The sequence below is a fragment of the Balaenoptera physalus genome (assembly GCF_965194825.1).
Source record: "Balaenoptera physalus genome assembly, chromosome: 12".
NCBI classification, from domain to species: domain Eukaryota; kingdom Metazoa; phylum Chordata; class Mammalia; order Artiodactyla; family Balaenopteridae; genus Balaenoptera; species Balaenoptera physalus.
The window spans coordinates 39,118,384-39,134,173 of NC_138897.1; the positions used below are offsets into that span (position 1 = coordinate 39,118,384).

At 36.1% G+C, this 15,790-nt stretch overlaps 2 long non-coding RNA genes across 2 annotated transcripts in view; one reads left to right on the forward strand and one right to left on the reverse strand.

Moving 5' to 3' along the window:
- The window catches only part of LOC309639216, an 800,045-nt gene that overhangs the window by 594,078 nt on the left and 190,177 nt on the right, over positions 1-15,790 (forward strand). The gene's annotated exons all lie outside the window — the stretch shown is intronic.
- LOC309639218 overlaps positions 1,640-15,790 on the reverse strand; it is a 70,229-nt gene continuing 56,078 nt past the window's right edge. The window contains exon 2 of the long non-coding RNA XR_014251523.1: positions 1,640-4,350. This is a non-coding gene — a long non-coding RNA (uncharacterized lncRNA). The remainder of the gene's footprint in view (positions 4,351-15,790) is intronic.

Below are 15,790 nucleotides of genomic sequence, written 5' to 3' on the forward strand. Positions count from 1 at the left end.
AGAGAATCCTAAAAATGCTACCAGAAAACTACTACAGCTAATCAATGAATTTGGTAAGGTAGCAGGATACAAAATTAATGCACAGAAATCTGTTGCATTCCTATACATTAATGATGAAAAATCTGAAAGTGAAATTAAGAAAACACTCCCATTTACCATTGCAAAAAAAAGAATAAAATATCTAGGAATAAACCTACATAAGGAGACAAAAGACCTGTATGCAGAAAATTATAGGACACAGATGAAAGAAATTAAAGATGATACAAATAGATGGAGAGATATACCATGTCCTTGGATTGGAAGAGTCAACATTGTGAAAATGACTCTACTACCCAAAGCAATCTACAGATTCAATGTAATCCCTATCAAACTACCACTGGCATTTTTCACAGAGCTAGAACAAAAAGTTTCACAATCTGTATGGAAACACAGTAGACCCCGAAAGCCAATGCAATCTTGAGAATGAAAAATGGAGCTGGAGGAATCAGGCTCCCTGACTTCAGACTATACTACAAAGCTACAGTAATCAAGACAGTTTGGTACTGGCACAAAAACAGAAATGCAGATCAATGGAACAGGATAGAAAGCCCAGAGATAAACCCACGCACATATGGTCACCTTATCTTTGATAAAGGAGGCAAGCATATACAGTGGAGAAAAGACAGCCTCTTCAATCAGTGGTGCTGGGAAAACTGGACAGGTACATGTAAAAGTATGCAATTAGAACACTCCCTGACACCATACACAAAAATAAACTCAAAATGGATTAAAGACCTAAATGTAAGGCCAGACACTATCAAACTCTTAGGGGAAAACATAGGCAGAACACTCTATGACATACATCACAGCAAAATCCTTTTTGACCCAGCTCCTAGAGAAATGGAAAGAAAAACAAAAATAAACAAATGGGACCTAATGAAACTTAAAAGCTTTTGCACAGCAAAGGAAACCATAAACAAGACCAAAAGACAACCCTCAAAATGGGAGAAAATATTTGCAAATGAAGCAACTGACAAAGGATTAATCTCCAAGATTTACAAGCAGCTCATGCAGCTCAATAATAAAAAAACAAACAACCCAATCCAAAAATGGGCAGAAGACCTAAATAGACATTTCTACAAAGAAGATATACAGATGGCCAACAGACACATGAAAGAATGCTCAACATCATTAATCATTAGACAAATGCAAATCAAAACTACAATGAGATATCATCTTACACCGGTCAAAATGGCCATCATCAAAAAATCTACAAACAATAAATGCTGGAGAGGGTGTGGAGAAAAGGGAACCCTCTTGCACTGTTGGTGGGAATGTAAATTGATACAGCCACTATGGAGAACAGTATGGAGGTTCCTTAAAAAACTACAAATAGAACTACCATACGACCCAGCAATCCCACTACTGGGCATATACCCTGAGAAAACCATAATTCAAAAAGAGTCATGTACCAAAATGTTCATTGCAGCTCTATTTACAATAGCCAGGCCATGGAAGCAACCTAAGAGTCCATCATCGGATGAATGGATAAAGAAGATGTGGCACATATATACAATGGAATATTACTCAGCCATAAAGAGAAGCGAAATGGAGTTATTTGTAGTGAGGTGGATGGAGTTAAAGTCTGTTATACAGAGTGAAGTAAGTCAGAAAGAGAAAAACAAATATAGTATGCTAACACATATATATGGAATCTAAGGAAAAAAAAAAAAAGAGGTCATGAAGAACCTAGTGGCAAGACACTAGGGAATAAAGACACAGACCTACTAGAGAATGGACTTGAGGATATGGGGAGGGAGAAGGGTAAGATGTGACAAAGAGAGAAAGTGGCATGGACATGTATACACTACCAAACGTAAAATAGGTAGCTAGTGGGAAGCAGCCGCATGGCACAGGGAGATCAGCTTGGTGCTTTGTGACCACCTAGAGGGGTGGGATAGGGAGGGTGGGAGGGAGGGAGATGCAAGAGGGAAGAGATATGGGAACATATGCATATGTATAACTGATTCACTTTGTTATTAAGCAGAAACTAACACACCATTGTAAAGCAATTATACTCCAATAAAGATGATAAAAAAGAAAAATTACTGGAAGTCCACTATAAATTAGGGGACTATGCTAAATGCATAGAGTGTACAAAAATAAAAAGGAAACAAAGCCTTTCTTCAAAAAGTTTAAATGTCAGTGGGGGAACCAGAGGTTTTTAAGGTTGTAATTATGTATATAGATTATAAAGAATCCATATTAAAACATAATGGAGTAAATAAATGTGTGTATAAATAAATAAATAATAGGAGGGAGGGAGAAGACAAATCTTGCCAACAGAAGAATTGCATATGTAGGTAACCTCCCCCCTGGCATCCATCTCCTCCCCAAGGAGGTGGAGGTGAAGCTTAATCTTCCCCTTAAGTCCAGTCCTGGGCTAGGCTTAATGATTGAATTCCAAAGAGAGTATAAAATAGGAGAAAAAGTAACTTTACAGTGGAGAAACCTAGCAAACACCATGTTATGCAAGTGATGTTTCACATCACCAGTGATGTCACGGAGACACTACATACTCGTTGTTATGGTGTGATGAGAAGGTTACTTAGCTTCTGTGGTATTCTTTGCCAAAACCTATAACTCCAGTCTAATCATGAGAAAAACATCAGCCAAACCGAGACTGAGAACAATTCTACAAAATATCAAACAAATATTCCTCAAGACTGTCAAAATCATGAAAAACAAGGAAGGAATGAGGAACTGTCATAGACCAGAGAAGACTAAGGAGACATGACAACTAACTAAGTGGAATGTGATATACTGGATTGGGTCCTAGAACAGAAAAAGGTCATTAACGGGAAAACTGATGACATCCAAAAAAGGTCTTAAGTTTAGTTAATAGTAATGTATAAATGTTGGCTTTTTAATTTTGAAAAATATACTATGGTAGTATAAGATGTTAGCAATAGGAAAAACGGAGAGAGAGGTAAAGGGAACTCTAATACGTTTGTATCTGTTCTGCAGATTTGAAATTATTTGAAAATAAAAAAGTTCACTTTAAAAAAAAAAAAAAAGAAAGAAAGGCCTGCCGAACAGGAAACAACCTCCTGTTACTAAAGTAAGAGAAGGCACACATCACAGTCTGCAGTCCTGCTGAAGCAGATGACCCGACCAGTGCTCCCAGAGGAGAATGGGGATTCACTGACATTGTTCAGTGAAAAGTCTGACTGACCCTTACCAATCACATTTAGTGATCAAGAACACAACTGCAATGGACGGTCATTGACATCACTGCACAGCAGCACCTGAAGTGAGCCAGATCTTGTTGCCAATTCTTCTTCTATTCCTATCCTATTAAATTAAAACCAACACTTATATATGAAGAAGACTGCCTTAATCCACCACACATACTAAAATTGAATTGTATCCCAGAAGGGAGAGACAACTGGTAGTTTATATATCTATATCCCCACTGCGTTAGTTTTTCTCCTTAGGCCAATAGTGCATATTTTCAAGTAAGTAGATAAGGAGTTGGAAATGATTCTTCTGTGAGAAAATAAACAAGAAAATCAAACCCATGACATTTGGTCTAATTATTATTACTGGATTAACCGTATACCTTGCATCTAACTAAGTTAACCAGTTCGGACAGGGGACCAGTCATTAGGAAGGCCCCAGGGAGTGGCTGACTGACTTCCTGAAATGTTTCCAGTGGGTGGGCCCCTCATCTGACAGGATTCCAGGACACATCTGGGAAGTCTTGGGACACAGCAACAATTCTGAAAAGAGATCTCTATAAACTAAGGTAAAAATAGCTTTCTCCTTCTGTGAAATGTCACTTCACATTTTACCATGGTCTAAGATTCAAATGTCTGTGTTACATTCAGTGCTAAACTCAGCCATCTTAGACATTTTGACATCTTCTGTAGTTGCTGGATTAATATGCAAATAGGTTATTTTTTAAACTGCATTAAAGAACATTTAAATTTATTTAAAGGACAGCCAGTGTTAACTAAATGGGAAAGGAAGGAGAGAAAAGAGGGAGGGAGATTGAAATGAGATGGGATATCCAACCTGTCACAGAAAATAGACAGTAGTGGCTAAGAATATTGGAAGAAATATTGAAAATCAATTTTAAGTGTTTATTACATGGAAAATCAAAAGTAGGACATTTCATTCATCACTACTGGCCTGATTCTTTCATTCCTTGCCTGTCATTTTGACTTCATGAATTTCTTTTCTTTTTTTGTCAAGTTGTTTCCTTCTTGACTAAAATAGAGAAAAAGAAGCTGACTGGATGTGGTTCCAGCCAGAAATTTCTCTGTGGAAGAATCTCACAGGCTGTGGCTTCGTCAGCAATCCCAGGACCTGTCAGACATACAATACAGGTAGAAAGCATTGTGTCTGAGTTACAAGTGTGTTGAGTGTGGGGGGGGGGGGGCGGTGGGGGGGGAGGAATCAAGCAATCAATCAGTGAGAACATGTTCTTTCTCTTCTCTATGGAGGATAATTAAAATGTAATTTTTAAAAAATAGAATTTATTTTTCAGAGCAATTTTAGGTTCACAGCAACAATGAGCAGAAAATAAGATTTCCCATATAGTCCCTTTTCGCACACTTACATAGCCTCCCCCATTATCAACATCCCCCATCAGAGTGGTACATTTGTTACAATTAATGAACCTACATTAATACATCATTATCATCTAAAGTCCATAGTTAATCACTAAGGTCCACCCACATTCAATGGGTTTATAATGACGTGTCCATTATTAGTATCACAGAGTAATTTCACTGCCCTAAAAATCTTTTGTGCTCTGCCTAGTCATCCCTTCTTCCTCTCAATTCCTGGCAACCACTAATCTTTTTACTGTCTCCTTCCTTTTGTCTTTTCCACAATGTCATATAGGTGGAATCATGAAAAATGTAGCCTTTTCAGACTGGCTTCTTTTACTTAGTAAAATGCATTTAGGTTTCTTGCATGCCTTTTCATGGATTGGTAGCTCATTTCTTATTAGTGCTGAATAATATTCCATTGTCTGGGCTATCCATTCACCTACTGAAACACATCTTGATTGCTTCCATGTTTTAGCAAACGTGAACAAAGCTACTATAAACGTCTGTGTACAGATTTATATGTAGACATAAGTTTTTAATTCCTCTGGGAAAATACCAGAAAAGCAATTGCTGGATCATATGGTAAGAGTATGTTTAGTTTTCTAAGAAACAGCCAAACTGTCTTCTAATGTAGCTGTACTGTTTTGCATTCCCAGCAGCAATGAATGAGAGTTTCTTCTGCTCCATGTCTTCACCAGCATTTGATGTTGTCAACTGTTTTGGCTATTCTAATAGCTGTGTAATAGTATCTCATTGTTTTAATTTGCATTTCGCTGATGACATAAAATATGGAGCATTTTTTCATATGCTTATTTGCAATCTGTATAACTTCTCTGGTGAGATCTCTATTAAGGTTTTTGGCTCATTTTTTAATCAGGTTGTTCATTTTCTTGTTTTTGAGTTTTAAGAATTCTTTTATATTTTGGATAACAGTCCTTTAACAAATATGTCCTTTGCAAATATTTTCCCCCAATGTGTGGCTTGTCTTTTTATTCTCTTAGTGTCTTTGGCAGAGTAGAAATTTTAAATTTCAGTGAATTCCAGCTTATCAATTATTTCTTTCATGGATCATGCCTTTAGTGTTGTATCTAAAAAGTCATTGCCACATCCAAGGTCATCCAGATATTCCATGTTATATTCTAGGAATTTTTTAGGTTTCTTTTTATTTGTTTTACATTTAGGTCATTTTGAGTTAATTTTTGTGAAGAGTGTAGAGTATGTGTCTACCTTCCTTTTTTGTATGTGGATATGCAGCTTTCCCAGTACCATTTGTTGAAGAGGTTGTCTTTTCTCTATTGCATTTCCTTTGTTTTTTTGTCAAATTTCCATTGACTATATTTACGTAGGCATATTTCTGTTCTCTCTATTCTGTTCCATTGATTTGTCTACTCTTTTGCCAATACAATACTGTATTGTTTACTGTACTGTTATAATAAGTCTTGAAGTTGAGAAGTGTCAATCCTTCAATTTTGTTCTTCTATTTCAATATCATCTCAGTTATTCTAAGTCTTTTGCCTCCCCATATAAACTTTAGAATCAGTTTGTTGAAATCTGAAAAATAACCTTCCAGGATTTTGATTGGGATTTCATTGACTCTATAATCAAGCTTATTATAGAACATAAAGTTTAAATATTATAATTTGCATAATTCTACAAAGTTATGCCCATTTTACAAGATCATATGACTTACTTTGGCCAAATGGGATGTGAATGGAGTGTTTTTATGTCACTTTTGGGCAGAAATTTTAATCACCAATCCATAGTTTCCAGGATCTCTTTGCCTTTTGTTTTAGCTGTTAGTAAAAACAAATAAATAAAAGCTCTGTGTATAGTCCTCCAAGATTTGGCTCTTTGAAACCTACATACTTATTTTTTAATATCAAAAATCCTGCCTCTTACAAATGAAAGATTTGATTTCCAGACTGTTTTTTCTATTGTGGGCTTTACAGAGTCAAAGCTGACCAATTATTCCTTATGCCCAAGATATCTGTCATTTCCCCAAAGGCAGTACCTACAGAAAGCTGTCCCTGCTGCCCAAGAGAGGAGGAAGGAATTAAAGAAGTTCAAGAGTAGGAATGCCTATTAATATCTGTAAATATTATTCTGATACGTGTGATAAAATCCATCTTGGGCATTAAAACAGCACAGGCTTAGAGTGGCCCCCACTTGCCGCAATTAGAGAAAACCATCACACAGAAACAGAGACCCAACACAGCCATAAATAAATAAAAACCCCAAAAAAAGCACAGACTTGTCACACTGCCTACACACAAAGCCCATAGTACCCATTCACAACTGCCCTCTAACTCCTATTATGCTTGTACCACCTCCATGCTTTTTAACATTTTTGGGGGGCCATCTATATCTCATAAACACCACACTTCCATGTTACATTTACTCAGGGAGAAAAAAAATCTGTTGATAATTTTCTCTGTAATTCTAGCTTTTTAAAATAACATCAAATTCATCAATGTCACAAAATATCGGGTAAAGAGTAGATCTCTAGATTTTCTTGGAAGGTTGGTTTAGAAGCTGGGAAAGCCACTTTAACTGATGTAAACAGTCCATTTCTTCTACAAGGGGTCAATCTGATGGATGCTCTTAGTTATTTTCATCTAAGATTACTGTCTTCCTATTATTTTAGAGAAGAATGGAAGGTCATGAAGGAATTCAACTACAGACACTTCAGACTCAGATATCTTGTTCTGTTTATTAGGGTGCTGTAAAATGAGCATAATTTTGCAAAATTATGTAAATCATAACATCTGCTTATTATATTGTCCTCCCAGATCAGGATTTAAACTCTCCTAAATCAAAAGCTATTTTCTCTCTTGAGATGTGCACACATGTGCTCTTGCTCAATATTTGCTAACAGGAAATTGGGAAATACCATAATAAGGCAGAAGGTATGTTCAGCCCTTATCTTCTCTCCCTTTCAGGCTGGAGAAGAGGCTTTAACAAGGTTGGGCCCAGGTTAACCCTGGAGTGGACTTCTAGTATTCTGCTTGGGGGGTGATCCAGAACTAAGTGGTCCCAACTCAGAAAACTGCAGAGGCTAGAAATGGTCTTACAGTTGGATAGGAAGAGGTCACTGAAGGAGATAGACATACCAGCTCTGGAAGTGAGTAAAAAAGGACTTTCCTTTCTTTGACTTTAGAGAATTGAGTTCTAGGTTTTGAGGAGAACCTCATTCAAACCTACCTATTGGATGTGGTTGGCCCTTACAATAAGCCAGAGATAAGGAGAAGGGACCCGTTGGAGATTCAACTGAGGAGGTCCATAGCTAATGGACTTTGGGAAGAATCATATCATTTTCCAGATTTTAATTTCTCCATGTTTCCTTTAACTTTTTGTGAAGTCTTATAAGCACTAGAAGCTGCCTTCAGCCATTACTGTGTGGAATTATGAGCAAGGCCTGGCCTACACCTTAAGCTAAAAGTGCAAAGGACATAACAGCTGTCTAAAAGTAAGTTTTCTAGTGGCAGAAATGACTACAGAAGAGCAGTACAGCAGTCTGAAGGCAATAGCTAGCTACAGTGGGCAACCACAACCTGGAGGGAATCCATGGAACTAAGCCTATCAGCCATCCTGAACATGTCCAAAGACATTTGAGGAGAAGAACATGGTAAAATCTGAGCTTTTACAGGCTTACAACATGGGGGATTGTGCCATAATGATTTGAATGTCAAAAGAAGTCATGACTTTAGTCACAGGCTGCTGAAGTCTGATATCTGCGTTCTAACAACAATAATACTTTTTCATATCTAGGGTTAAAAGTCCACCTAAGATACTGAGATACTTCCAACATGATTTGTGACTGTCCTGGACTACTCCAGCCCCAACTCACGCACCTCCTAATTGTTCTCACAATCCAGCAACTAAAGGGTCAACATCTGACAAAGTTGGGGGTATTTAGAGCCTGTTCCATTGCCACAACATGCTGATTATTAGATTATTTGGCTGTTACCTCTGCTTACATGTAGATGAGCTTGACTGTAAGAGATAGAAGAAAATATTTTTAAATGGTGTTTGTTTTTTATTTAAAGATTTTTTTGATGTGGACAATTTTTAAAGTCCTCATTGAATTTGTTACAATATTGCTTCTGTTTTCTGTTTTGGTTTTTTGGTTGCAAGGCATGTGGGATCTTAGCTCTCCAACCAGGGATTGAACCCACACCCCTGCATTGGAGGGTGAAGTCTTAACTACTGGGCCACCAGGGAAGTCCTTAGTATTTGTTCTTAAAGAGTTTATTTGGGAGAAAAATGAAGACCAACTTATGTAGGCTAAAGAACATTACAGTAAATGCCTTAAGAATAGAGAGCCAAGGGGAACTGTAAAAAGCTGGAGTAATCAGGAAGGCTGAGGGAGGTCAGCTGAAGGGAAAGCAAAGTTTTCTTGAAGGAGTGTTGGCTTCTGTCCTGGGTTGGGTTAATATTTTTACATCACCCTCACTCTAACAATATATATCTTTTGCCACATGATAAAACGCAATTGTCTCTGGGCTGTGCAACTCAACCTCCCTTGTTTACTTGCCAACCACTCATTACCACGTTGATTTTTCTATGTAGTAGTAGTAATTGAAGAAATTATGGGGCTGCAATATGAAGAGAGACAATAGGCCGTCTCTTGTCCTAAGTTATGGAGATGCCATAATTATCAAGGCCAAATCTTTTATTACATTATTCTCAATAAAATTTGGAATCAACTGTATATAAATAATGACCCAATTAATTCATTTAAATGAATTCACTAATTTAAAATGAATTGTGATCAATTGTTAGGAGCAGCATCTTAGATATTAATTCCATACAAAGCTGACTGTATATTTAACTCATAATGAAGGCAGTAAAAAGCAAAACCATGAAATACAGAATATGTGAGAATAAAATTGGAGCATGTAAGAAAATCCAATTGTGTACACTTCTTAAAAGTTTAACTTTTTCTAAAATTCAGTGTTATCATCCCAGTATTAAAAAAATCATCAGATTAATGATATCACTTGTCAAGAAACTGATGAAAAGAAGTTATAATAGAAGAAAGAAAACCAAATTTTTCCATTATCTTCAGTGGACCAAAGCAAAATATTTGCTTAATTGGGTACCATAGTTGAACTTTTCACTGTTTTACTGCCCTGTAAATAAAAGCTGTTTTCAAAAGCCAGATAATTAGGTGTCAGAGCATGTGATAGTCAAGTACATGAGAGAAAATCATTAAGAAACCCCCCCATCTCCCCCACTCCATGAAACCACATATACTTTTCTTAAAGGAAAATGTCTTTTAGAAAGTTTTTTGAAGTATGCCCTAGGAATAGGGGCATAGCTGTGTTAGTGAAAATTTGGGCAGAATTTTTTTCTTTTTATGAAATAAAAAAATTAATTCCAGGAAAGGAGAGGCTTCTGGTAATAGATGACTCATGAGAAAGAGCTTGGCAATTTTCTATCAACCATTATATTCTTTACAATGTATGAAGTTCAGCAGGGTCCTCATTACCCTACTGTGAGCTCATGGCCATGAATGGTGCAATGAAATGTTAATCAGACCTTCCTTCTCTGATGGTGTTAAGAAGCTAGCAACAAGAACGTCCCCTCTTCTAGTAGTAAGTATATTGTATGAAAACCTTTCCTTCTGAATTCTTAATATTTCAAAATGGTGTCCTAATTTTCAGGCTACGTGAGTACAGTAGTTTTGTGACTCAAATATATCTTTTTCTCCCCGTTTTTCTACCCCAACACCCCTCCAATGTCTACAGTTACTTTTAAGCTTGTTTCTAGAATCCATCCTTGGTTTCTTTTGAAAAAGTGCTGCTGATGTTGCTGCTTAGTAGATCCCGTGCCTTCGTTCAAGGTTCCAGTGAGAATGTTGGCCCACCTCTTCGCTGAAACCTCATTTCACCAAAAGTCTTTCTTTGGACCCCAATCTAGGTTAGCCCTCACCCTCCCACACCCACAGGCACTCTCATAAAACCCAGAGCTTCCTCATTTATCACGGCTTGTTGACACTGATCTCCTGCACTGGGTTATGAGAGAGGTGCCAGAGCTGGGTTCCTGCTTAACCATGGTCTCAGAGAGGTGTTTGGGACACAGTCAGAGTGCATGTATATGTGCTGAATGTGAAATAGAGCATATCCTTCATTGCACATTTGTATGTGTTATATACAAGTTACATTATATATTATATTTTTATATATTTCATAAATTATATAATATACTTTAAATCTTAATTTCAGCTATCACAAGAAATTTCTAATCAGATTTCTATCTTGGAAATATTTATTCTTCTATCTGGAAGTTTTTTCTCTAGAAAAACTTAAAACCACAAAACTAATACTTGCTTTTTAATAAAAATGTTTTAAAGCTAAGACCACAAATTTTTTAAAATAAATATTTCACTGTATTCTAAGGATAAAAACAGTTTTAAGAACTAAAGAAACTACTAGGTGGTAGAGCCATCAAGGGCTAATAGGAAAGTTCTCGGTGCACAATGGGATCCTCACCTGCGAGGATGAAAGCTGTGCTCCCTCACCATCCACAGTGCCTTCATCCCTAGCAAGGTGAGTTCTGGTCTTCAAGGCCTAGGGCATGGAGCCAACCCTGCCACTAAGACTTTATCACTGGTTTAAAAGCTTTATTGATTCACATCTGCTGATGTTCATTAGCTTCATTCTGGAAAGAAAGTATTTGAGAGCAGGGAGAGAGAATGAGAGGGCACAAAATATTTACTTCACATGGGGAAGAAAGGATGTCATGTGAAAAGGATAAATTTCACTAGCACAGCTCAAGTTTTGCAAGCCTTCATGAGGCCTAGGAGTTTTTCCATGTAATAAATTCTGCCCAAGCTTGCAGTTTGCAGTACCATCCTAAATTCTTTTATTTTTACCAAATAAGAAATGATGGAAACCTTTCCAGCACTTGGAAGGCTGTATTGTCCAGGAGTAATCCCTGCATGATGCTCTAATGAGGAAAAGACAACGCCCATTTGTTCAGTCAACCAGACCAGCATTTATTTTGCTGAACCCTAATGATGATTAAGGAAACAAGACTTTCCTCAGAAGTTGTGCTTCCTGATAGAAGAAATACTGGAGAGGCCAGCACTCATTGTTTCTGTCTGAGGCTCAAGAAGAGTTCCTTTCTTTTTTTTCCTTACTAAGAGGAATAAAGTACAAAAATAATGGTTATAAGCTGTTCATTATAGCTTGTAATAATTATAATCCCAAAGAATCTGATCATTAACATAGGTAATGACCAGTTTGTTAGTGTGTTAACTGCTCTCAGCTCCATCCTGAAATACACAATTATCAACCCAGTCATTAAATACTAGTAATGACTAATTATTCCAGAATTAAAAGCTTAAATATAAATAAAATGAGATTGAAACTCTTTAATGTGTTGATGTGTCTTCTCTTTACCATGGTTGTACTGTATATTATGTTCTTATGAACGATGTTATTTCTAGAGAGGATATGGATGTTTCCGAGTGGGATTCCATTTATGTCTGCAGCAGATGTTTAATCTACCACATACTGGCTATTGTTTTATAAGTCCCTATATTTCCTTTTAATGAAATCTCCTTAACTCACATATTCCTGGGTTCTTTGGGAGGTTGTTTTGAGGTGTTCAGGTTTGTATTCTGTTTTTTTGTTTGTTTGTTTGTTTTTACTTTGCCCTCACATTCTAATTTTAAAGCTTTATTCCTCACTTCATTAGCCCCAGTATCACACATACACAGACATCTTTGCAGCATTGTCAATATTATTACTGTCAACCGAAACCAATTCCACATAAGCTTCATCCATGGCTATCTCAATAGAACAATATATTACCTTTGGATAGAATTTTATTATATCAAAGTGATTCTTAGGTCCAGTTGTGTAAATGTGAATTTATATGTCTCCTCTGATCCACAAAGCACATCTGAGATGGAAGGAGTGAGATTTATACTGACCCTATATTTTTAAACAAGAAAGCCAATGCAAAGAGAAGTCATATGAACTGCCTGAGGCCACACAGCAGGCTTATGTCAGAGCAAGAGTTGAGAGTAAGTGGTGTGGTGGAAGGAGCCCCAGGCTGGGATCAAGGGACCTGATTTTTTTCCTAGTTCTGTCAAGCTGGAAATATGTGTAAACTTTGAGGACTCCGGCTTTCTAGATTGAAGCTTCCTCATGGGTAAAATGAGGTTTTAAACTTGATAACCTTCAGGGTTTCTTCCAGTTCTGGCCTCTTAATTCACAGATCTGTCTGGTGTTAAACCAAGGGGCAGTTTAATTAAAGACCATGATATAATACAATTGTATAAAAAAATGCATCAAGGTGAAATGAATTATTTGGGGGCAAGATTATGAGAATAGGAAAACATGACTTATGTCCTAAATGACAGGTTTGGGGAACAGAGTATTTTAACAAAGGATGTTAAAACACTGTCATGGAAACAGGACAAACCCTGGACATATACAACTATAAGGTGATGAGAAAAGATCAAAATTATATTTCAGTAGTTTAAATTCTGTGAGTCTTCAGGAAAAGGAGACATCAGTAGTAGTTTCTTTGATAACCTGTAGCATTTTCTTTTTTTCCATCTTGGTTTAAGTGAAAATCTTTTTTGACATCTCTCTCTCCCTTCCTTCTCTATTAGAATCTCAGCAGGACAATCTAAATCTTTGAGCACTATAACTGGCTTCAAAGCCAAATTATATCACTTAGGTAAAGCTTCTATGCCCTTCCAATATTCCACACACTCCCAAATTCTGCTTACCAGAGTTACATGTGTACAAATAGACACACACATTCTTTTTCTTATTTTCTCAGGGAAATTCAGGATATAAGCACACAGGCAGAATAAAAGTTTCGGTGAGATATGAGAGCAGCCCCTGGGTAAGACAGGTTGAAAACGTTACTGACAAATGAGAGAAACACAATCATTTTTAAGTTGTCTGGTCAATACTGACAAATTCTTTCCTACATTTGAGTTCATCTTGGCCACCAGTATTAGCCATGATGCATTCCTAAAATGCATTATGCCTTTCAAAGCTTTTTTTCATCTGGGTATAACTGAATAAATACAAAGCCCTGTGAGGTTTGTAGATTTAAGATCATGCCTCTGTTTATAGATAAACTTCTCAGAAACAAGAAGAGTTGGATGGTGTATTAGAGCCACACAAATGTGTTCTTCTCATCACTGATATAGAACGAACCCAGTTAAAAGAGTTACTTACTGAACTTTCAATAAATATAAACTCATACTTTAAGTTTTACCTTTAGTTAAACTAAAGAAAGTTTCAAGGTTTTTCAATGAGGCAGTTATGACTAAACATACCAAACCTATAACTTTTTAAAACTGTTGAACCAGAATAAAACTGATATTATAATATTGTTGTATCTGAACTCAAAGGGAACTGAGAATCTATTTTTGTAATAATCTATTTTAATGTTGTGATTATTATGATTTTGGTCTTGGAAACTAAGGAAGGTAGTTTTGGTCATGCCTGGTAAGTGGGATAGTTTTTGAAAATCATGGGATAAGATGAGGGCAGTGAAAAGGCAAAAAGGTAAATGACAAACTGGGAAAATATAGTTGCAACTAATATAGTGAGAAATAATTAATGTCCCTGATATATTATTAGCTTCTAAAGCCCAACAACCCTATAGAAAAATGAGCTGGAGAAGTGAACATACAGCCACAGAAACAGAAATTCAAGGGCTCTTTAGCCATATAAAAAGTTGTTCACAATAATAGAAATGTGAAGTGAAAACACAAGATATCATTTCTTTTATATTAGATTAGCAAAACTCCAAAGTTGACAGCATACCCTATAGGTGAGGCTGTGAGGAAACAAGCACTCTCATACATTTCTAGTGGGAATGAAAAATAACAAAACCAGAACAGATTTTGCCAAAAGATGCATTTACCTTTTGATCTATCAATTCCAATTCCAGGAGTCCATCCCAAATTCACTGGTTAAAAGTATAAAAAGACATGTATGCAAGAAGTTCTTTTCTAGTCTATTTGTAATAAAAAGAAACTGGACACTAGATACAAGGCAAATGTCTACCAGTAGGAGACTGGTTGAATAAACTCTGGAACATCTAGCCACAAAGTGGAGTACTTGTTGCTGTGAAAAGGAATGAGAATTATCTCTATGTGCTACTATGTAGTGATATCCAAATAATATTGTAAGTAAAGAAAACAAGGTGAGGGAAAGTATGCTCCAATTTATATAAGAAAGAGTTGAAAACAAATATATAATTATATATATGTATATGTCTACATGTATATATATATAAACTCATAATGATATATTTTTTTAAAAAGCTAATTGGAATCCATTAGAAGATGATATGCATCATTATTTTGAAAACTGGTTAATAAAGAGAAAGAGTTAAACATCTATCCTGACTTTCCTATACACACTGAACCACTGGGCTACCAAATACTTAAAAAGGGAAATTCCTCTTTAAAGAAGTATCCTAGATAATAAATGAAAAGAGAATATAGAGTATTATTATTGTGAAACCCCCAACGAATTAATGGAAAAAGACAATAAGCATCAATGGCTGCTGACATCATAAAAAGAGATAGCCAAGCAGTAAATGTTTCCTGATGGAAGAAAACATCACCATCTATGAGTTTATTTGCCAAAAAACAAATTGAACCTGAATCTGGTCAAACCTCCTCCAGATCTATCTACCAATTTTGGGAAATACAGAGGAAGAGGAAGGTGTTAAGTGACATCACAGTGTTACAATCAGCAAAACTGTGGAAAGTTCTACAGGACAAATGACCAAATTTCTCCTGCAAATAATATGCAAAGGAAATAAAAGGAAATGGAGAAAGAACTTGTAAGTTAAAAGGGAACTCATGAGATATAGCTATCAATAACAATGCATGGGCCTTATTTGGATCCTAATTCAAAGAAATAAACTGGGGAAAATGATATTATGAAATTATTAGAAATTTGAATACTGACTGGCTATATTAAAGAAACTATTTTAACTTCTTTTATATATGATAATAATAGTGTGGTTATGTTTTCTGAAAGTTATTATATTTTAGAGATGCATAATAAAATTTTTATAGAAGAGATAATATGATTTCTGGAAGAAGCAAATCGGGACATAGATGAAACAAGATTGTCCATGAGTCAATGAATTTTGAACCAATGTGATACATGCAAAAAGGTTCATTATACTATTTCTGT